The sequence below is a fragment of the Tachypleus tridentatus genome, chromosome 1 (genome assembly GCF_004210375.1).
Source record: "Tachypleus tridentatus isolate NWPU-2018 chromosome 1, ASM421037v1, whole genome shotgun sequence".
NCBI classification, from domain to species: domain Eukaryota; kingdom Metazoa; phylum Arthropoda; class Merostomata; order Xiphosura; family Limulidae; genus Tachypleus; species Tachypleus tridentatus.
Genome location: NC_134825.1, coordinates 180,979,227 through 181,003,020, shown reverse-complemented (window position 1 = coordinate 181,003,020; position 23,794 = coordinate 180,979,227). Strand labels below are relative to the sequence as shown.

The 23,794-nt window shown below is 31.8% G+C and overlaps 1 pseudogene; it reads left to right on the top strand.

The window, feature by feature from the left end:
• Positions 1–3,950: 3,950 nt before the first annotated feature.
• On the top strand, positions 3,951–19,150 carry LOC143233809 (potassium channel subfamily K member 12-like; annotated as a pseudogene).
• Positions 19,151–23,794: the final 4,644 nt, after the last annotated feature.

Here is a 23,794-nt window from a genome sequence, read left to right as displayed (position 1 = left end):
ATGTAATTTATATTAAATACATAGTGAAATGTAATTTATATTAAATACATAGGTGAAGTGTAATTTATATTAAATACATAGGTGAAATGTAATTTATATTAAATACATAGGTGAGATGTAATATATATTAAATACATAGGTGAAATGTAATTTATATTAAATACATAGGTGAAGTGTAATATATATTAAATACATAGGTGAAATGTAATTTATATTAAATACATAGGTGAAATGTAATATATATTAAATACATAGGTGAAATGTAATACATATTAAATACATAGGTGAAATGTAATTTATATTAAATACATGGGTGAAATGTAATTTATATTAAATACATAGTGAAATGTAATTTATATTAAATACATAGGTGAAGTGTAATTTATATTAAATACATAGGTGAAATGTAATTTATATTAAATACATAGGTGAAATGTAATACATATTAAATACATAGGTGAAATGTAATTTATATTAAATACATGGGTGAAATGTAATTTATATTAAATACATAGTGAAATGTAATTTATATTAAATACATAGGTGAAGTGTAATTTATATTAAATACATAGGTGAAATGTAATTTATATTAAATACATAGGTGAGATGTAATATATAGTAAATACATAGGTGAAATGTAATTTATATTAAATACATAGGTGAAGTGTAATATATATTAAATACATAGGTGAAATGTAATTTATATTAAATACATAGGTGAAATGTAATATATATTAAATACATAGGTAAAATGTAATACATATTAAATACATAGGTGAAATGTAATTTATATTAAATACATGGGTGAAATGTAATTTATATTAAATACATGGGTGAAATGTAATTTATATTAAATACATAGTGAAATGTAATTTATATTAAATACATAGGTGAAGTGTAATTTATATTAAATACATAGGTGAAGTGTAATTTATATTAAATATATAGGTGAGAGATAATATATATTAAATACATAGGTGAAATGTAATTTATATTAAATACATAGGTGAGATGTAATACATATTAAATACATAGGTGAAATGTAATTTATATTAAATACATAGGTGAGATGTAATATATATTAAATACATAGGTGAAATGTAATTTATATTAAATACATAGGTGAAGTGTAATTTATATTAAATACATAGGTGAGATGTAATATATATTAAATACATAGGTGAGATAAAATACATATTAAATACATAGGTGAGATGTAATACATATTAAATACATAGGTAAGATGTAATATATATTAAATACATAGGTGAGATGTAATACATATTAAATACATAGGTAAGATGTAATATATATTAAATACATAGGTGAGATCCTATGTTTGAAACAATCAACTGATTCATTGGTTCAGACGAAAGATATTTTCTTAGAGATAGGCTAAGATTATTTTTTGTGTTATATGTTCTTCCTGGCTGCTAGACGACAACATAAAATACAGAATAAACTTTTATAAGTATTAAGAAAGAAAACTATTCTTATGGAGTTTAAGGTCTTAATTTGATAAAGCATTTAGGACAATTTCTTTCTTTAAGAGAAACCATATCTAATGCCTAATTTTACGTGTCAGTTTAATCTTACAATTAGTAAAGTAATAGAGTTTCAAACATACTCGGGTATATGTTAAGAAATCTCTCTCATCTTATTTGTATTAAACTTAACTTCATTATATTACCAGAAGGAGGTTAAAAGACAGACTACAGGTACATAATTATATTTTTAAATTAATAAAATGATATGATCTAATGTTACATAGTCATAAAATGATACTTAAAGGCTAAGAAAAGTAAATGTATAGCTTTAAACTTTTATTTATTTATTTTTACTATTGAATTTCACTTTCGTGTGTTTATATAACGTATACTGTCCTTTCTGAAATACGAACAGCAGCACTGACACAGGTGGTTGCCATCTTCAGCCAAACATATAAATATTGGTATGCTTGTCTTGTGAACAAAAAAAACGTGTTTTCCCTCATCTGACGACGGCAACTCAAACATGTGTATATGTGAGTCGGTGAATAAACTTAGACGGAAAAAGCAAGCAGTTTGAAGTCAGAAGGTTGAAAAAAAATAACAATAATAGAAAAATGGAATTTAGTTCAATATTAGTAGTCAATTAGTTAATTATGAGTCATGACAAAATATAAGCTGTAGAAGTTTGGTATTTATTTCAATGTTAGGAGTCAGTCAGCTAAGATCTGATCTTGACAAAATACAAAGCGTAGAAATATGGCGCTTATTTCAATGCTAGGAATCGATTAATTAAATACAGGTCTTGACAAATTATGAACCCTAGAAACCTGTAATTAGTTATTGTATAGAGTAAATTAGTTCAAGACTGGTCTTGAAAAATATCAACCGTTGAAAGCTGGTGGTTAGTTATTGTATAGAGTAAATAAGTTCAAGACTAGTCTTGAAAAATATCAACCGTTGAAAGCTGGTGGTTAGTTATTGTATAGAGTAAATAAGTTCAAGACTGGTCTTGAAAAATATCAACCGTTGAAAGCCGGTGGTTAGTTCAATGTGAGAAGTTTTAAGAAAATGCAAGCAAAAACAACGCTTATTATATATGTTGTATATTAAAAATATTTGGTATTGTAAGTTTTATCTTATTTCATCTCGGGTTTCTTGGTTCAGCTTATTTGAAATAGAGGGAGCTAGCGCACTAATACCAGGTAGTACAATGACGTAAGGTATGATTTCCAGTTACACTTTCCTTGGTATCACAACTCTGACGGTAACTAAAACTGAGTGGCTCTCAATTTTCTACAGTAAACGTAAGGAACTATTGATTCTTAACTTAATATTTGTCAAAACTGAGCACTAACAGTTTTCAAAGTAGTGTTAAAGCAATGTTGGTAGGTTACTCGTTTTGAAACATTTACAACCTTTTGAGCAAAATTGAATATATTTAGTTGTGACTAGTTTCTTTAGTTTGAGTACAAAATTCGTATTTTTCGTAACGCGTCATCATCTCCAGAAAAACGCTTATAACCGAGGCCAATGGCTTTGCTGCTTCCAAATGTCATCATACTTATATTCTCACAGGTCCTACTCAAACAGATTTCCAGAGCAAATATTTTTTTACTTGGTTCACAAACGTCTAATACACAGACACAGACACACATATATGTGTGCACTCACTACTCACAGAAATTAAAGATTAAAATACAGAGAGGCGTCAATATGGACGAAATCTTAGTTACAAATATCACAGGTAAATAATGCAAGCAAGTAAAAAATTCATTTTTCAAGTAACAAAAAGCGAAATTAATGAAAAAGACAATATTTGGCTGCATAAAAATCTTTAATAAGAACAAAACTTAATAAACTAAGTTTTAGTAGCAGCTGAGTCCTTGTCTATTATTTATTATTTCCTTGTATCTGTTCCCCATACTATAGATGAAACTTAGAATAATTTACTGTTAAAGCATTGTCCATTTTTGGAAGAGGGTAGCTCTGAGCTCTTGGACAGTTGTAGTAGCTGGTCGTCTGTCTCTAAAAGTTCTCGCTAGCAAGTCCCACGCATCCTCAATCAGATTTATGTTAATTAAGTTGGGAGACCGGTCTAGTATCTCTATTCCTTCATATTGAAACATTGATGCGTGATGCTAGTGGTGGGTGAATCCTGGTGATACACCGTCTAATCCCTGGCAGCACTAACTAAAAGGCGAACAGCAGTCAGAGGAATCTCATCCCGATAGCGCCTTTCTGTCAGGGACCGTCTAGTCATCATCCCATATTACAACTCTACAAGTAACTTTCAACACAGTCTATGATTAAGCTACTCCTAAAGGCATCATGAAAAACAATGCTAGATGCTGAATATTGCTTTTATTTAGGTTTCCAGACCCTCACGTGTCGATCAGTTGAAGATGCACAGAAAATGTTTTCATCTGTGGACAGTGCCCGAGTCAGTTGCTCAAAGCCAAGATGACGTGTTTCTGGGCAAATGTCGTTCGGTTCCTTGGGGTTAGTACAAGGGCTTTAATTGATATCCTGGACCTAAGTCTAGCCTCGTGGAGCCTGTTCATGTTGACTGGATACGCGCTCTACAGTGGCTTGCTAAAACTTGTTCATGCAGCCCCTAATCCTGCTGGAGCAGGTTTTAAGGGCTACATTCTACAGATATCTTTCATTTACTGCACCATTAATTCTTCAGCAATTCTGGCTTGGTCTCCTGAGGCCTGCTATTTACACCACTATCTACTGTTATACTTTCAAGATCTGTGCCATCTCAGTCTGGGTGCAGCTCTTTAGTTAGAGCTAACTGATTTCTAAAAGCTTACACGCTCCTTATAAAACTTCAATGGCAACAAAAACATACCTAAACTTAGCATTATTGCAATAGTAAATATCTTTTCTAATTAATCAAAACTAGGCTTCTACTTGCAACATTTAAGTCTTTTTTGCATAAAAGCCTATTACATAAGAAAGGAAATGATTATTGCATAAACTTACAAACCCTAAGCAGGATTAGTGTAATCCTCTGCAACAAACATACTAAAAATTAAAAAACAAACTAAAGATATACATATTTAAAGCAGCTTTAAAGTTTGTGACAAGCATACATACCACACGAGAAAGAAGCAATTTTCTTTATTCTGTTCAAATTCTTTTTATAGCATTTCCAATTGTGCGAAATAAAATTGTAGTTAGAAAAATAGTGAGAATCCTAGTTCTGTTTCTTCTATAAGACGGACAACTACAATACTATATATTTTTAAACGCTGTGTTTTTACTCAAGTTTTTTGTTAAATAAGCAGTTATTAAAAAAAATAAATTATGACGATCCGTTTTGTTTAGTCAGTGTATTTCCCCGAAAACCGATAAAAATTACAATGCATTTCTCAGTAAACAAACTCTAACCACGTGTACGTCCTAACCACTGAATTTCTTTATCACAAAGACTCACTTTGAATATATAATTATGTCTAAAAACTTCCAATTTTTGAAGCGACAAGAAGATTTGAAGATAGACAAATAAAAATACATTTTGCTGAATGATTTTTACTTAAATATTTCGTCAATAATTTATAGCACGTGCCGACTTGCTCCCTCGAGTTATTTATCGAAACACCCAATTATTTGGAGATGGGTAGGCTGATAGATAGGAAAAGATGGAAAAGCTGTGTGTAACTCAGTAGATAAACTATTGAATTAAGACACTGAGTTTCAATTGAATGTACGGAAACTGTTGTAGAAACACAAGTGTTAGACGACAACGTTTCGGTATATTGTTGAAATAAGTATCAAACAATTCAATATCACAAATAGACTCAAACACTGTTGTGATATTTTAGGGTTAATCTCTTAATAACTGAGTTATTCCTTTTAACTCATAGAACTATTAATTTAGTCTAAATCAGACAGCATAGTTATAAATGATGTTATAAATATAAATGTTTCGTTGCAGAGAAATACGTAATATATTAAACATTGTGCATAGAGATAAAACTGAAAAAAAACACACAATATAATCGTGTGAGGAAACCACTTACGTTAAACAATAAAATATTATGATCACAGTTTTGAATATTAAAGTACTGCACTTACTAATATCGTCAAGCTACCTTGTTTGATACATAATTTCAAAATCCTAATACCCTTATGTCAGGCTTACTGTTGGACAAAGGCATTAACTACTACAATTGCACCAGCACTCTAGAGACAAAAAGAAACTTGAGCAGAAAATTTATAGGACTGTCTTTGTCTAATTTCTTCCCAGAAAATAAATAAAAGTGTAATTATTCAAATCTCCACAGGGTGAATAATTTGCCAGCGAAAGTATGCAACTTTGATTTTCGTTATTGAAATTAACAAAACACCCAATCAATATTTTGACTCCTTTGTTTAAGAATTTTTATTGTGTTTGATTAGACATATAATGAAATGCGTGCGAAGTTGCTCCATACAAACATTTGTTCAAAGGGTTTGTTTACTGTTGTTACGCGCAAAGCCTATGCGGGTATCGAAATCCGGTTATGAGCGTAATGAGCCTTTATGCTTACCGCTGATTTACTGTTTGTACCATGGACTTATCAGTCCCTGATTATGGACCAGACTGACAGTAATAAGAAAAATCGTTAACCTTTGTTGTGACGTCACTTTTACTCTGAGTTGCAAAGTTTTATCGACGGTTTCTAGCTGACAATAATTCGTGTGATAAGGTTTAAATAAAAATTTTTTTTAGATATTTAGCAAAATAATAACTTTATCAACTTTATTTAAAATTCAATTCATTTTTGAACATAAACTTGTCGTTTTTCTTAATATATGTGACTATTGTGCTCTTTAGTCATTCCTTTACATTTTGTAGTAAATCACGAAATATGAATATAATAATACCAATAAAATGAACTCGATGATTTGATTGAAAGTGTTGGTTTATGAACCTTGTCTGAGTTCATGGCAGTGCTGATTTGTTAATAAGAAAGGTCTGAACGTAAACGTATAACAGTTTTTATCACTTCGCTTGTTCTTCCACTTGCATTTCTATCAGATAGCACTGACAAGTTGAACGTGCTTGACGTTACACTGTTACACTTTCATCTGCTCGAATCACGAGGTCTGAGAACCCTGTGTTATGTGATCAAGGTTTCTCTGCCGTGGTCTCTTTCTACTGTTTTCACAGACCTTTACAGTTGACGGATCACTCAGATATCAGCATGTGTTATTCACGTGTCTAGCCACTTAGATAATTAGTTTAGAGCTACTTTAAAGTAACCCTGTCTGGCACCGTTCCTTCGTCATTATATTACTTGTCATGAGTAGAGGAGAAATGATGGAAAACGTATTTTTCCATAAACCTAAGTAAACAAATGAAAGCGATAACCTGTTCGCTATCACATCAGTAAAAGCATCCTCAGGCGTTTCTTTCAACTTTCACTGTAAATTGTAATATAAATAATTACAAATTCGCATTTCGTGCACGATACAATGTTTTCAAAATGTCAAAGTATTTCTCTCTTCGATTTGTTTCATAACACTCAAAATGTTCCTAGTGGCTCAACGGCAGGTCTGTGGGTTCCAACATTAAAAATAAATTTGTGATACTTCTGGTGGGCAGAGATAGCCTAGTGGGTAGCTTTTGTGCTTAGCAGTAACCAAGTCGCAATCATAATAGTGCACTTTTACAACAGTTCAACTATATTTGTCTCCCGGTGAGACAGCGGTAAATTTTCGAATTTATAATGCTAGAATTAGGGGCTCGAATCCTCTCGATGGACACAACGGATAGCCAGATGTGACTTTATTATGAGAAATACACACACATTCAGGAATATTTATTAGTAACGTGCAATCTAACATTATATAAAAATACACAAAACTGGCCGACGTAAAAAAATATTTATAATAGTTGGTATTGACCAGTCTTTATAATATTTTGTATAAATTTATCAATGTGTTTTATAATGTATTTCCAAAGTTTTCTCTGTTTAAAAATGCATATTTTTTCTAATCATCTTTCTTGGCTTGTTTATTTGCAATTAAGCACAAAGAGGTAGAGGTTTCAAGGGTTGTAAGTCCGCAGACATATCACTATGTCACTGGGGGGCTTCTTTCTTGATTCTCTTGTAAGTTTATTTTTATAACTAGATAAACGATATGGTTATTAGCAGATTTCTTTATTCTAGTTGTTATTATTAACAATAATATCCCCCACTATTGGATAGGTATAAAGATAAAACAGGCTGTGAATTTAAACTTCATAAAGGTTGTTTTGATTTTAACAACACATTTTCCACAATTCAGCTACGCAGAATTTGAAAATAATATTTCGTAAGGAGTTCTTATAAATCGAGGGAAGAAAAACTCTTACGTTGATCAAATTATTATTTCCTTTATTACGATAAACATTTTCTATTGTTATTATGTTTGGCTTCTAGAACGATCAATAAGACTCTCACGTCGCGATTGGTCTAGAGAAATCTATAGTCAGTGGTTGTCAAACTTTTAAGCATAAAAGAGTGTAACCCAATTTCAATGAAAGTAATTCATTTATGTAAAAGTCCATATGACGTCTTGTAAAAAATATATACATGATAAAGAAAAATGGATACGATTTTCGGATACAGCTGACAGAAAATACTGTAAAATATGTAAAACTTTTGAGATTTTAAAACCATTGCAGACTCGTGTATTAACCACGTCTAACTGCATCATCCTACCATTTTAGTATTACTAACAGTAAGGTTTTCTTCTCGCTAAAAGAAAAATTCATTAATATTTACCTTAAAATATGAGGAAGGATGCTAGGTATGTTAGCTTAATGTTTTAAACTTTCTCTTTAAAGCATGCATTTTCATTTCTTACACATACAAATATTGTAAAACTTCATCTTATCTTACTTATCTTGATCTTAACGGTACACTTGCCATTCATATAACACGACATCTCTCTTATCTCAGTGATTCCACTTTTTCTGAGACCTCAGTCGTAGATGCTAAGTAATTGTCGAGAAAAAACCATGGGATTTTATAGTCACGGTGTGACTTGATAGTGTGATGTTTATCATTTTTACCTTTGTAATATACGTCAGTTGTTGTTTTTTGTAATTTTTTCAACAGTACTGAATTTACTTTGTTATTAGTAACTTTAATCATTTCAAGCTCTATTGATAGTTCAACAACATTTATTGAACTCTTTACTTTGAGAACATCCATAAGCTTATCACGTGTCAGTTCCTGGTCTCTGAGGCATTTGGGGGTGGAAGAACGGAAAATGAATTATACATGTATACCAAGTTCATGAAGATAACACAAGGCACCTTCTCATTTCTACTCCATTAAAAAGAGCAGGTTGCATAGTTGTTGTTATTTTGGAGTGTCGTTTGTGTAAGTTTATTTCACTTATTCATTTAAAATTTTCAAATAACTTTTTAATATGCTTATCACGCTACTTTGCCAGTATAATCGGCTGAATTATCTATGAGTATGTAAGATAAGAATGTTTTTTTGTGAATCACTTGGTGTTAAAGACGAGTTGTATTTATGAACTAGCCGCGATCCGCAGAACATTTACGGTAGTTTTAATGTCTTTCGCTCGATTATTCTATAATTTTTACATCCGGCATTTATGTTCCGCTTTGTTGTAGACATCGTCTGTTTAGATCGATAAGGATAAGTCCTGCTCTGTATAAAAATATTATATCTCGTCAGACAAACAAACGGACATAGGCGTAACGTTATTAAATAAAGTCATACGTCACATACGTTTTTGTTTATGTGACGTATGGCTTTATTTAATAACGTTACGCCTATGTCCGTTTGTTTGTCTGACGAGTATAAAACAGTTGTGTGGATTTAGTGTATGACACTGTTTAACCATTTGAAACAAAGAAACTAAAAAACAGAATAAAAGTAGATAAAAGATGTGTATAGCATACTTTGAAAGAAACGGAAGCTGGATTATTTCAAAGTAAAATAAATGTAAATTGCGATCAAGGAAAATTTTGCTGAATATGTAAAAACTTCTGAGTGCATGATCACAAAGTTACAATCACACGGTTTTTAACGAACTGCACACGCATATTTTAGACCTAAATAAGTTCTCAAAACCAAAAAAAAAAAAAAATATATTCAGTGTAATATACAGTTTTAAAGGAAATTGCATGCGGATTAAGTGTTGTGTGAAATACTTTGTAAATAAAAGAACAAAAAAGTTGAAGTCGAAGCCAGTCAAACACAGTCGTCACCTGTTGAAAATGATATTGTGTCATTGTTTAACATTCTCGTTGCATTAAAAAGTTTAATTAAACAGAAACCGGATTCAGAACTACTATATCTGTTTGTGTGGTTTTGTTTTTGTTAGCTAAACATTTCTCGCAAATTTCTCGATCAGACAAACGCAAGCGTATTATTTATATAGATGATGTAGTGCGATATGTTTCAATAGTGCAAACAATAGTGTTGCTTTGGATAAGTACTTAGTTTTTCATCTGGTGTTTAAGATAATTTTACTTCTATAATGAGAGTTAAATGTAAATTTTGTTTACTTATAGAATGTAAAAGTTAAAGTATCTCATGTTGAACTTGTACTTACGGTAAGTGACTCATTCCCAGTTCAGATTCCAGTTGGAAGCCTAATATTAACTGCTTCTCATGAGCTCTGATACAGATATCTTGTTGTCTGTACCTTTTAAGTTTTAATCTCAACCTTTAAAATGATATTCTTTGCACCCACTATATCTTTATAAACTTCTGTTATTCAACCATAAGCAAACATTTTGTTCACACTTATCAACCTTTCAGTCACGTTCCTTTAACTACCATTCAACCTTTCGGTCATGTTCTTCAACCACATTCAACTTCTTGGTCATGTTCTTCAACCACACTTAACCTTGAGTCATGTTTTCAACCACATTCAACACTTCTGGTAGCATTCTTTATTTTACTCACCTGTAATTTTGTCTGGTTGATAAACACTTCCATTCCAATTATATACTCCATTATTTGAAATCTATATAAAATATCTAAATTAATTTCATTCCTTCTTAATGATTTGTATTCTATTACATTTCTGACACAAAATGTTCTTCTTTTTTTAGCTTAAAAATTTTGAAAGTAACTGCTGATTCTCAAGTTTATGGAGATGTAAAACTTAAAACTTAAATTTTACACATCTGTTTTCCCAAACAGATATGCAAATAGGCAATTGCCAATAAAAACAATGAGGAATCCTGAATAGCCAAGGCACTTGAAAGTATTGTAGACAGAATTAGAGTAAAATAATCTATGAGACCTCCCCCTCTCAAGAGGCCAAACGCTTTCCATTGGTGTATATCACCACGTTCAATATTCCATAGCTTAATTAACTTAAATCCTGCCTCAAAGAATTTCAGTTTTAGGGTAGGTTGGCAGAGATTCTGATAAGTAACAAAATTAAATCGAATATACAATTTGTACTGCTGGAGCACAAAAATACAACTAATTAAATGAGAAACAAAGGTATCACGTATTAATTTACTCTTATTCTGCTTAAAAGAACTTCAAATGTCGCAGCTAGTGAGGATTCCCTCTTCTTTTCTTTTTATATGGATTTTCTGTTAGTCTGTTGTTAAGCATAAAGATACACAATGGGCTATCTCGATTTTAGCAGTTTGAGCCTCCAGACTTACTGCTGAACCAGTGTGTGTGTGGTGAGGATATTCTTCTGTTGTAATTTCAATAGACATAGTGAAAGATTTGAACATAAATCTTAGTGTTTTGTGACAGTTTTAATAGAAAGAACGTATACATAATGTGTGGATTGTTATTCCAAATCAAATAATTTTGGTTGCTATTAAGCTTTCTGGTAACTGATAAAAATGTACGTGGTAGAAATGCCTCCCAAAATTTATTTTTGTTGTATAAGACCTAAAGTAAGAATCAAATTACTATATTGACTTTTCTAGTATAGGCTTTCATTAATTAATTTTTGGCTTATAACTGGAAATATTAGTGTAATAAAGACATGTTGAGGATTTTATACCCAAATATGTAAAGACGTTTCAAGAATAACTTACATAGTTGTATTCCTATACGTATTTATGTTTAAGCCAAATTGTTTACTAAACTTTATTAATGAAAATAGTGATTATATTTTTCTAATTTTAACCATTTGATAATGATAATTCTAAAATTTCATCAACTAAAGAAAAAGTTAAAAAGATATTTCTATTTAAAACATATTCGTATTGAAATAAATCATTTCATTAACTATTTATAAATGGCTGATTTTTGTTGCACAAAAGCTATTTCAAAATTATATACACTGCTGGCTAAAATCTTAAGGCCAATGAACATAAAGAAAAATATGCATTTTGCGTTGTTAGACTCAACCACTTATTTGAGTAAAGCTTCGAAAGATGAAAATAAGGAAAGGGAAAATAGAAAACTTTTTTAGCATTTAATAGGGAAAATGCGAACATAATGAAATTAGCCTAAATAATAGCTGGTCAAGAGATTAAGACCATGCCAAAAAAGAAGTCCTAAACAAGGTAAGAAATGTCTAACAAGAGGTCTCAGTAGTGAGTAGCACGGCCGTCATTGCGAATAACTTCAAACATTCACATCCTGTTTATAAGGATGTTACTAAATAACAGTCCAAAATATATGCACAAAAATTTAGAATAACATATCTGATAAAATTAGCAACCGTTTAAACTATAACAATCCATCACAACATATTTCTAGATCACAACCTTAAAATTAATCGTTAAATGATCAACTTTTTACGTTAAACATAAACGTTCGTCGCTTTGGGTTTTTACCCTAAGACACAAATAGTAAAACAAAAATACCTAATTTGTAATAAAATTCAATAAATAAATTAAGTAAACTTAACTAGACAAATGTAGAAGTTTAAATAAATAAAGCTACGTCAACAAACCACTAGGTTTAAAAATAAAGAGAACGAATTAAATGAACACGTATAAAAATCGAAGCAAAAACAATAAGAATGCCAACATTAAATCAGGTACAATTCAATAAAGTCATAAACTGATGTAGCATAACTGAATTTAAACTCAACACAAAACTAAAATTTATGCGTGTTAGCACAAACTTAACACTTTATACAGAAACAAAACACAGGAAGAGATAAAATAATAAAATATAACTGTTTACAAAATCTGAAAGGAAACTGAATTAAATAAGTGTAATGGGAAAACATGTAATGAACTAAACAGAACGGTAAAACCCCAGGCAGAATAAAACTAATCGTAACGAATATAAAACATAACTGAAATAAAGCAGATGAACTAAACAAGAACAAACTAAAATATATTCTAATCAGAAAAAACTAAAATACACCCTAATCAAATGGACTAAACAGGAACAAACTAAACAATGCCTTAATCAAACAAACTAAACAAAAAAACTAAAATACACCCTAATCAAATGGTCCAAACAGGAACAAACTAACAAAGCCTTAATCAGACGAGCTAAACAAAAAAACTAAAATACCCTAATCAAATGGTCTAAACAGGAACAAACTAAACAACGCCTTAATCAGACGAACTAAACAAAAAAAAAAAACTAAAATACACCCTAATCAAATGGTCCAAACAGGAACAAACTAACAAAGCCTTAATCAGACGAGCTAAACAAAAAAACTAAAATACCCTAATCAAATGGTCTAAACAGGAACAAACTAAACAACGCCTTAATTAGACGAACTAAACATAAAAACTAAAATACACCCTAATCAAATGGACTAAACAGGAGCAAACTAAAAACGCCTTAATCAGACGAACTAAACAAAAAAACTAAAATATACCCTAATCAAATGGTCTAAACAGGAACAAACTAAACAACGCCTTAATCAGACGAACTAAACAAAAACACTAAAATACACCCTAATTAAATGGTCTAAACAGGAACAAACTAAAAAACGCCTTAATTAAACGAACTAAACATAAAAACTAAAATACACCCTAATCAAACGGACTAAACAGGAACAAACTAAAAAACGCCTTAATCAGACGAACTAAACAAAAAACTAAAATATACCCTAATCAAATGGTCTAAACAGGAACAAACTAAACAATGCCTTAATCAGACGAACTAAACAAAAAAACTAAACCACACCCTAATCAAATGGTTTAAACAAGAACAAACTAAACAACGCCTTAATTAGACGAACTAAACATAAAAACTAAAATATACCCTAATCAAATGGACTAAACAGGAACAAACTAAAAAACGCCTTAATCAGACGAACTAAACAAAAAAACTAAAATACACCCTAATCAAATGGTTTAAACAGGAACAAACTAAACAATGCCTTAATTAGACGAACTAAACAAAAAACTAAAATACCCTAATCAAATGGTCTAAACAGGAACAAACTAAACAACGCCTTAATCAGACGAACTAAACATAAAAACTAAAATACCCTAATCAAATGGTCTAAACAGGAACAAACTAAACAACGCCTTAATCAGACGAACTAAACAAAAACACTAAAATACCCTTATTAAATGGTCTAAACAGGAACAAACTAAACAACGCCTTAATTAGACAAACTAAACAAAACACTAAAATACCCTAATTAAATGGTTTAAACAGGAACAAACTAATATATACTTTCACGATGTCAGAAAAACACGTAGGTTCAATAATTTTTCATACAATATGATAAAAAACCCATAACCCAAGCGCTTTTGAAAGGTTGGCCTTTCTTCTAGATACATCAGTAAGTTATTGACCTTTATTCCAGATACGTCAGTAAGTTATTAACCTTTCTTCTAGATACATCAGTAAGTTATTAACCTTTATTCCAGATACATCAGTAAGTTATTGATCTTTCTTCTAGATACGTCAGTACAATATTGACCTTTCTTCTAGATACGTCAGTACATTACTGACCTTTCTTCTAGGTACGTCAGCAAGTTATTAACCTTTCTTCTAGATACGTCAGTAAGTTATTAACGTTTCTTCTAGATACGTCAGTACGATATTGAACTTTCTTCTAGATACGTCAGTAAGTTATTGATCTTTCTTTTACATAGTCAGTACGTCTTTGATCTTTCTCCCAGATACATCAGTACATTGTTGACCTTTCTCCTTGATACTTCAGTAAGTTATTGACCTTTCTTCTAGTTACGTCATTACGTCAATGACCTTTCTTCTAGATACGTCAGTAAGTTATTATCCTTTATTCCAGATACATTAGTAAGTTATTAATGTTTCTTCCACCCCAAACATTTTCAGTTCGGGCGAACACGCTGAATGGTCCAAAAAAATCACGTTATTCGTCATGAAAAATTACTTTATTCTGCGAGCACATTAGATTGCAGCGTTGTCCTACTGAAAGATTCAGTCATTTACACACAAGCGAGGGCCTTCAACATGCCAATAGCCAGCTGCTGTTTGACGACCCTGTATAACCTGAAGCTCCATTGTTCCATGAAAGGAGAAAGCACCTCAGATCATGGTGGAACTTCCTCCATTGTGTCATGTAGAAAATGTCTCCGGTGGGATATCCTTATCGTGCCAGTAACGTTGGAAGCCATCTGAACCATCCAGGTTAATTTTTTTCTCATCAGAGAACAAAACCTTCTTCCACTTTTCTATGTCCCATGTTTGGTGCTTCTCAGCAAAGTTTAACCGAGCTGTTTCTTGGTGTGGAAAGAGGCGTGGCCTTTGAAGATATTTACTGTTTTTAAAGCCTTTTTTCGTAGATGTCTTATTGTTTTTGAGCTGCATTCTGCGTCCATAAGGGCCTTAATCTGGTTCGACGATCGGCTGGTGTCTTGCCGGACAACCCGTCGAATCTTCCTGCTCAACGCCGGCGAAATTTTCTTGGACCAACCACTTCAAATTCTCCTTCCGTATCCCTCAGGGTCTTTTAAGAAATTTGCAACAGCAGTTTTACTACGCCCAATCTCACAAGCGATAGCACGTTGAAAGAGACCTTGCTTTTGCAGATCGACAATTCTGCCACGTTCAAACTCTGTCAACGTTTTAGCCTTTGCAATGTTTTTACTCAATGTAACACAGGAGATGTCCGTGGGAGATGTTGACAACGCTAATGCTTGGACACAAATCAGTATAATCTTAAACTTTTGACCAGCTAGTATTTAGGCTAATTTCATAGTATTTACATTGTCCCCATTAAATGCTAAAAAAGTTTTTATTTTTATTTTCCCTTTTCTTATTTTCATTTTTCGAAGCTCTTCTCAAATAAGTGGTTGAGTCTAACAACGCAAAATGCATATTATTTTCTTTATGTTCATTGGCCTTAAGATTTTGGCCAACAGTGTGTATTCTGGATATCACACAGAAACTTCCAAGATATTTTGTTTGAAGGGCCAGCAGTGTGTATTCTGGATATCACACAGAAACTTCCAAGATATTTTGTTTGAAGGGCCAGCAGTGTGTATTCTGGATATCACACAGAAACTTCCAAGATATTTTGTTTGAAGGGCCAGCAGTGTGTATTCTGGATATCACACAGAAACTTCAAGATATTTTGTTTGAAGGGCCAGCAGTGTGTATTCTGGATATCACACAGAAACTTCCAAGATATTTTGTTTGAAGGGCCAGCAGTGTGTATTCTGGATATCACACAGAAACTTCCAAGATATTTTGTTTGAAGGGCCAGCAGTGTGTATTCTGGATATCACACAGAAACTTCCAAGATATTTTGTTTGAAGGGCCAGCAGTGTGTATTCTGGATATCACACAGAAACTTCCAAGATATTTTGTTTGAAGGGCCAGCAGTGTGTATTCTGGATATCACACAGAAACTTCCAAGATATTTTGTTTGAAGGCCAGCAGTGTGTATTCTGGATATCACACAGAAACTTCCAAGATATTTTGTTTGAAGGGCCAGCAGTGTGTATTCTGGATATCACACAGAAACTTCCAAGATATTTTGTTTGAAGGGCCAGCAGTGTGTATTCTGGATATCACACAGAAACTTCCAAGATATTTTGTTTGAAGCTCTTACAATATACTTCTCCCTACCAGTTACAATTTCGAATTTGTTATTTCTTTCTAAATATAAAAACTGATTATATTTTCTCTTTATTCAAACATGTTTATTTATATTTGACCACTAGACCGTTAATAGTTTATTTTCGTATATTTCAATTAACTTATTTCATTTTGCATGAATCAGAGATTTTATTAATTTTAATGGTTTTTAAGTAGACTATTTTTCTTTCTACTCATTGATTATTTTGTTCAAATTAATTAAATAACTTTCAAATGTAATATCAACTCGTGTAATTTACATTTAGAGGATAAGAAGATATAATTAATTAAAATAAGCCAATCACTAATTATGTAGTAATTAAATGTTTTCTTTGATACTATAAACAGTTTTCTTTCGATAAGATATCATAGAATTCCCCAAATCATTCAATTTTAATAAATTTATTCCAAAGTAACAACTAAATGTCATTACATTAACCTGACGAAATAGGTTGAACGTTCACCAAGTGCAAGTATTTTTGTATATATTTATCTGTATATGCTTATTATAATTATCATTTTCTTCTGTCACGTAAAAATCTTATATTTGAAATAGAGATACCTTCAATAGCATTTCTAAAACTTTAGTTCTTTGTAATTAGGTTTCTATATGAAGTTGGCCCGTGCGTTTTGTCCAGATTTTTTTTTGTCTTTGACAGGTTATATTATACCAATTTATTGAAAATTATTTGGTAAAACTGTTAATACCATTCATAATTTAATAATGCAACAATATTTCCTTAAGAATGTTATCTAGCTTATGAATTTTGATTTAAAATACTTCTCGAAAATATTTTGTAGTGTATTTGCTGAATACGTTAATTACAAAAAAAGTTTAATCGCAATTAAAAAAAAAGCCAAGAGCCAGCCTTTTCCAGAAGTTAATTTTTTCTTTGTGAGGAATAAGATGCAGCTTTCCTAAAATTGCAGGTTCTAACTCTTTATAACAGTTATCATTAGCGTCATGTATGTCACTTTTGTTTAATATTCATTTAACAATATTGGCTATTCTGGTATATAATTTCATTTATTAATCATGTGAAAAAATAACTAGAGAAAGGCTGTTGTTTATCTGTCTGTCTTATTTTCTGATGTATTTGATACTATTAATTACAATTCTATATTAATTTTAATAGTTAATAATCATAAATTTTGCACCAAATATTCTGCAACAGAGTTTTAAATTCATTACCGATCGAAAGTGCCCAAATGATAACTTTGTATGAAACGTGATATTAGTCTGTTGTTAATTGAATTTGAGGTTTAGACTTTTGAATTAAATTGCATTAGTTAAGTATTCATCTAAAAATACTGTCCTTATTTTACATTTTCAAAAGTATCTAATATTATGTAAAAGATTTCACGTTACAGTGAAATAAATGAGAAAAATAATATCTCAGTTTTCCTTTTATTTTTAACTTTTTTACTTTTTGTTAATCATATTCATCTAATCGATTATTTAATTGTGTGGTTGTGATTATAGATTATTATAATTAATGTTTATGTGCTTAAAAATCGTGAATATCTTCAATAATTATTATCCATGCTATTTATAGGTTTTGGAATGACTACACCTCAAACGATAGAAGGGAAAATCTTGGTGATTCTTTACGGATTTCTTGGGTGTTCAGGTGCATTTCTCTTTTTCAACCTGTTTCTGGAAAGAATTATTACGTTTCTTGCTTATATTCTCAGATACTTCCATGAGATGGAATTACGACGTAAAGGTATGTTCGGGGGAGATCGGAGAGACTCGCAGATTTCTTATGAAGATAATTTGGACCAATGGAAGCCTTCTGTATACTGGGTTATGTTATATCTTTTCTTGGGATGTGTATTTTTGGCCATTTGTGCCTCTGCGCTTTATTCACCTGTGGAAAACTGGACTTACTTCGAAAGTCTTTACTTCTGTTTCGTAGCTTTTGCTACAATTGGATTTGGAGACTACGTTTCAAGCCAGCAGCCACATTATAACAATGTGGAGTGGTACCGGCTAGGAAACTTTATCTTCATAGTATGTGGTTCTTGTTTCATGTACAGTCTCTTCAACGTTATCTCTATAGTTATCAAACAGTTTCTCAACTGGGTTATCAAGAAATTGGACTGTCGCTGCTCCAGCCTTAGAAAATCTAAAGCTCAAATCAGGCCTCCCATCTCTCGAGGACGCAGAAATGCTATTACCCCAGAACACCTTAAACAAACCAATAGAACGGCTCCTCCTAAAACAGCGGCGGAAATCAACGAACCAGACTCAACCTACGATAGCGAAGGAGAGCGAAGGAATTCTGATGAGATGATTTCTATGCAGGATTTTCTCAAGTCTAACAAAGTTTCACTGGCTGTGATGCAGAAGGAACTTCACGAATCAGCTCTTCGTGGCCGCGCCATCATTCTTCCACCTAGACCATCAGTGGAGGTTCAAACCTGGAAGTGTCGGACCTTTGGCTATTGCTTCTAGGAAACTCGGGGAGAACTTAGCCTAAATACTTAAGAGAACTTAGTTGCTGTGTTTATGCACAGAACATCGCATAATCATACGTTTTTTTAAGGTATCTACTTGATACTGTCTTAACACAATCCGAGGGTACAAGCACTTGGTGACTGATTGTCATAGTAATCTTGACATGAATACATTTTTTTGTATTGGCTAACGTTCCTGGAGATGCTAAGAAAAGCCAAATAACTTGTTAATATTTTAATAAATGATTTTGAATACACTAAGTGTTTAACTACTAGACCTGACATTCAAAATATGAAGAAAATGGCTTGGGAAATAACTTTCAATAGAAATAATCACACAGAACAAAATTATTATCAGACGTCGGTTTTAAAATATCAAGAAACAAAAAAATCTGCTGTATTTACAAACGCCTTCTACAAGTATAATAGCCTAGTGATCAACCATCCACAGCAGTACCAGCCATTATGAGATCGACAGTTGAACACTGAGATGCTGACATAGAAAATCGATGGATTTAGTAGTCAGAGCAAAATACCCTATTATTCAACTTATACGCTTTTACGTAAAACACTGTTTTCTATCCTGATAGACTATCGTCAAATATGCTCTACCGACTGTCTTCGAAAGAACCCCTTTTCTAACTGGAAACAAGTTCATAGAACGACAGTCGTGTTCTGTAAGATAAACTCAGGTTACTCAGGCATGTGACTTCTTCCCGCTTCACTAAGAAAAGAGCTTCACTGTAAAACAAATGTTCAGTGTGTCCATTTTTTAGTTTTTATTATATGCCACAAGTTTTCTCTCGTATATCTTTATCAATAAATATTTATATCACTATCAGCTGAGCTGAGTTAACTCCTGTTATTTCCAGCTCTTACTATATCTTATAATTAATGAAAATAAAAACATAGAAAGATATATTTTACAGTTTATTGTACAGCAAGACCATTTCTACCAAGCACCACTTGAGATTGAAATGGAAGCATTTCAACATACAAAGTGCCAAGTAAAAGACTCGTTCTACTCCAGGATGTATTTGAATTACAAAATACGCATTGTTGTGTGTACAGGTGCTATTAATGGCATTTAGTGTGGTAGAAAAATCAAACCAATGGCATCCCGATGTTTGTGAAGGATATATTTATAAATCACTCATACGGTGTTTAACCCTTTCAAAACTCTACTGAGAAACTTAATATATTGTTCATTTACTGCGTATGAAATTATGAACTGAATGTGAACATTTCAAAGTAGAGTTTGTTAGTTTATTATTTACACTAATACCTGTGTATATAAGTATTAACATTTTCAGATTTTATTTAGTTAAACTACCATATATTTATTTTCCGAACATTACAAAACATCGTGAACGTCATTTACAAAATGTTGCTATGATACAAGTTACAAAGAAACGAAGCCAGAACGAGATAATATTATGAAACACGAAAACAATGAAAACGGTCAAAAGATGAGGTAAGGGGTAGGCGTTTGGCTGAACTATTTGCTACATTGTCTTTCTTTCACCCGTAGTTGTTTTATCCATTTTTATTCTTTCACTAGATTTATAGACACATTTTTCTCTGGTATTAGATGAAAAAAAAAAAAACCACTGAAGCAATGCATGTGCTAATTCAACATACTAACGTGATAACTAAACATATACTGTTTGCCTCGAGGATTAAAGATTCTTTGCAATACTAAATAATTAAGGTTAATTAAGGCATTGATATTACATACGTAAAGTCGAATATGAGAAATAGGTACGTAATTTACTTGTAGCAGAAATCCTATTGAAAGTATATATCAACACACACTTCATGTGAAGTATTTCATATGGACCAACGCTTATTAAAATGTTTTGTTTGGACGAATATGTCCGTTTATTTGTGTTTTGTTGGTTTCATTTTGCGAAAAACACTCTTAATATCTACCTAATGAAACAGGTAAATAAATTAACTTGAAATTTCAAAGTCCTTTGACATTTTAGTTCTTACATTAGATGTGTGTTTCATTGAAGAAATGTTGTATCAACAAAGATTATACTTTTAAAAAGCCAGGAATTATGTTTCATTTGCAATGCAAATAACTTAAAATTAGGATTTTGAAAACAAAATATTTAAACGTAAATGAATATCAAGACATGTTGTGACATGAATTGTTTTAAGAAAACTGTTCACGTATGTTTCCTTAAAAGATGTTTTAAAGTAATATATTTATTACCAATTCTTTCAGCACAAAGAAAGTCTAATACTTTAATTCTTCATCTCGAAACTGTACAAGGTAATTATGTTTGATATAATAACAGAGAAGCCCAGATTATGAGTAGTACAATATAGAGAACCCTTTCGTACTGTCATTTTTTTAAGAGCAGATAGTATTTTTTTTTCAAAGGCAGAATCCAATAACTGAAATGTACAATCTGCCAATGAAACCTGTTCGTCCAGGAACTGCGTGCAGTATTTGAACTAATTATCAATTACGTTCTTTCTGCTCATATACAGATATAAATAAAAGTAATATATATATATACTAAATGTTTCATATTTGGTTTAAAAACATGGTTCCAAAAGGCTTTTTTTATTTCACAAAACAGTTACTAATGTTATTCATACTTAATACCTTGGCTGGAAGAAACTCGTTTACAAAAATGTCAGCCTATTTTACAGCTACTTAAAAATTTAGAAATAAGTAATTATAGCTGTTTGAGTATCCTTCTGTGATTATTCCGTAAAAAAACAATAAATTCATAACAAATACAAAAAACATGACGAGCGGCATATGGAACCTTACTTCTACAGTTGATAAATAGAATCACAAACAATTCACAAAATAAACAATCCACGAAAGAACTGAAAAATATATTTATGTGAAACCTAAACTCGTTTTATAATAAATATGAAAAATCTTGTTTGTCATGACATAATAAATAATTTACTTCTAGACTTCGTCATTAGAGAAGCAAGAAACGAAAACCGATACAGTTTGAACTATAACATTTACATGCTATAATCCCAATCAACTAAACATAAGTATATTTCAAATACAACAAAGGGTTAACTAAAACATTTTTATGAGTAATAATATGAAGATAGAGAACAGACTATTTCGAGTGATAATTATTTTATAAAAATGGCTGAACATGTGTACACACTAAAAATAAACTGCATATTACTACCTGCTTGTGCCGTCGAGTAGCTTCGTTTATAAGACAGTGCTTGCAAACATGAAACAGACCAACAGAAATTCCTTATATTTTTAAAGATGGCGATAAAATACACGAAGGAGAAACAGATAATTGGAAGGAACAGTAGTTTCCTATCATGTAATTTATTATAAATTTCTCTGCGGAAAGAAAAAACAATTTCATTTGGTATACCGAAAACAAGTTGTTCTAGTACGAAATAAATCTAAAATGTTACATTTTTCATCATATGAAACATATAACAATAAATGAAGTAAAATACATAAAATATATGACTTATATTTTGAATAACGAGGACGAATTAGATCACACAAGAGTATTTAGATTTTGATTAAACAAAAATGTCACAGAAATATTACCTTAAAGACAACAAGTAACTATTCCAAGGGTCAGGCGGTTAGGGCGCTCGACTCGCAATCTGAATCCCCTCACTTCTAAACATGCTTGCCCTTTCAACTGTGCGGGGTTATAATGTCAGTCCTCCTGTTCGTTGGTAAAAGAATAGCTCAATAGGTGGCGGTGGATTGTGATGACTAGCTACTTTCCCTAAAGTCTTTACTGCTAAATTAAGGACGACTAGTGCAGATAGTCCCTGTGTATCTTTGCGCGAAATTCTAAACAAACAAAACATCCAAAGGCAACGGACTGCTCAGACGCTGCAAGAAATTCTAAGGGAATAACCAATTCGTTAGACCGTATTCAATAAGCTAATCACTGGGAGAGATGACCCAATAATATAAACTAATAAGATATGACCGTTGTGACTCTCGGTTCTTTTAAATATTTGTGAGAAGATGCTACTGTCGGCTGTATTATTGATGAAACAATAATTTGATTGGTGATATCCTTAGGAAACTCAGCCTAAAAACTAGAATTAATTATTTTGTCTTTCACTGTAGAGTAGCTTTTATAAACATCCATAAAGCGCAGTGCCTAGCACTGTGCGCGGTCTTCTTAGGTGTCTTTTTTTTCTAGTAATTTTATGTAAACTACATAAGTGTCATTTGCGTATGTCTGTCTCAGATTTTGAACCGATGGATTAGAAGTAGTGCAACTAGCCGATAAGATTCTCTGCTAAATCTTGGCCTATTCTTAACTGACTGTATAGTTGTTTAACCGTCATTCTTGTAGCACAACCATAACTCTAAAGAGTGGAATGCGTTGCGGTGTTTAAAAAGTAGCCAAGAATCAGCAATCGAATTCATAGTCTGACCGTGCTAACTCCTAGGCTATTCACGATATTCACTGGATAGCTGAATAGTTTTGTGCGTTTGCCAAACCAAGCTGAAATAATTAACGCTGAATCAAGGTTACGTAATTTAACTGTATATATATATGTATATGTATATATACGCTCCTATTTATATGACATGGTTTTCGTTGCATCCTCTTTCAAAACGCAGTTTTAGTCGAAACTGTAAATGTTCACTACATCTTGTTTTAACGGAGAAGCCAACACCTGAATGTTCTTTGATAGATTGTTTAGTCAGAGAGTTTATTATGAAACTTTGTAGAATGGACGTCAACTGCCTGTTGTGGAGACACGAGTGTAGAGGACGACGTTTCGAAAGTCTTCCGTCGTCAACATCTGAATAGTTTGTCGTAATACACCACTTGTTTATAAGAACTAGCTATAAGCTAGACCTGTGTT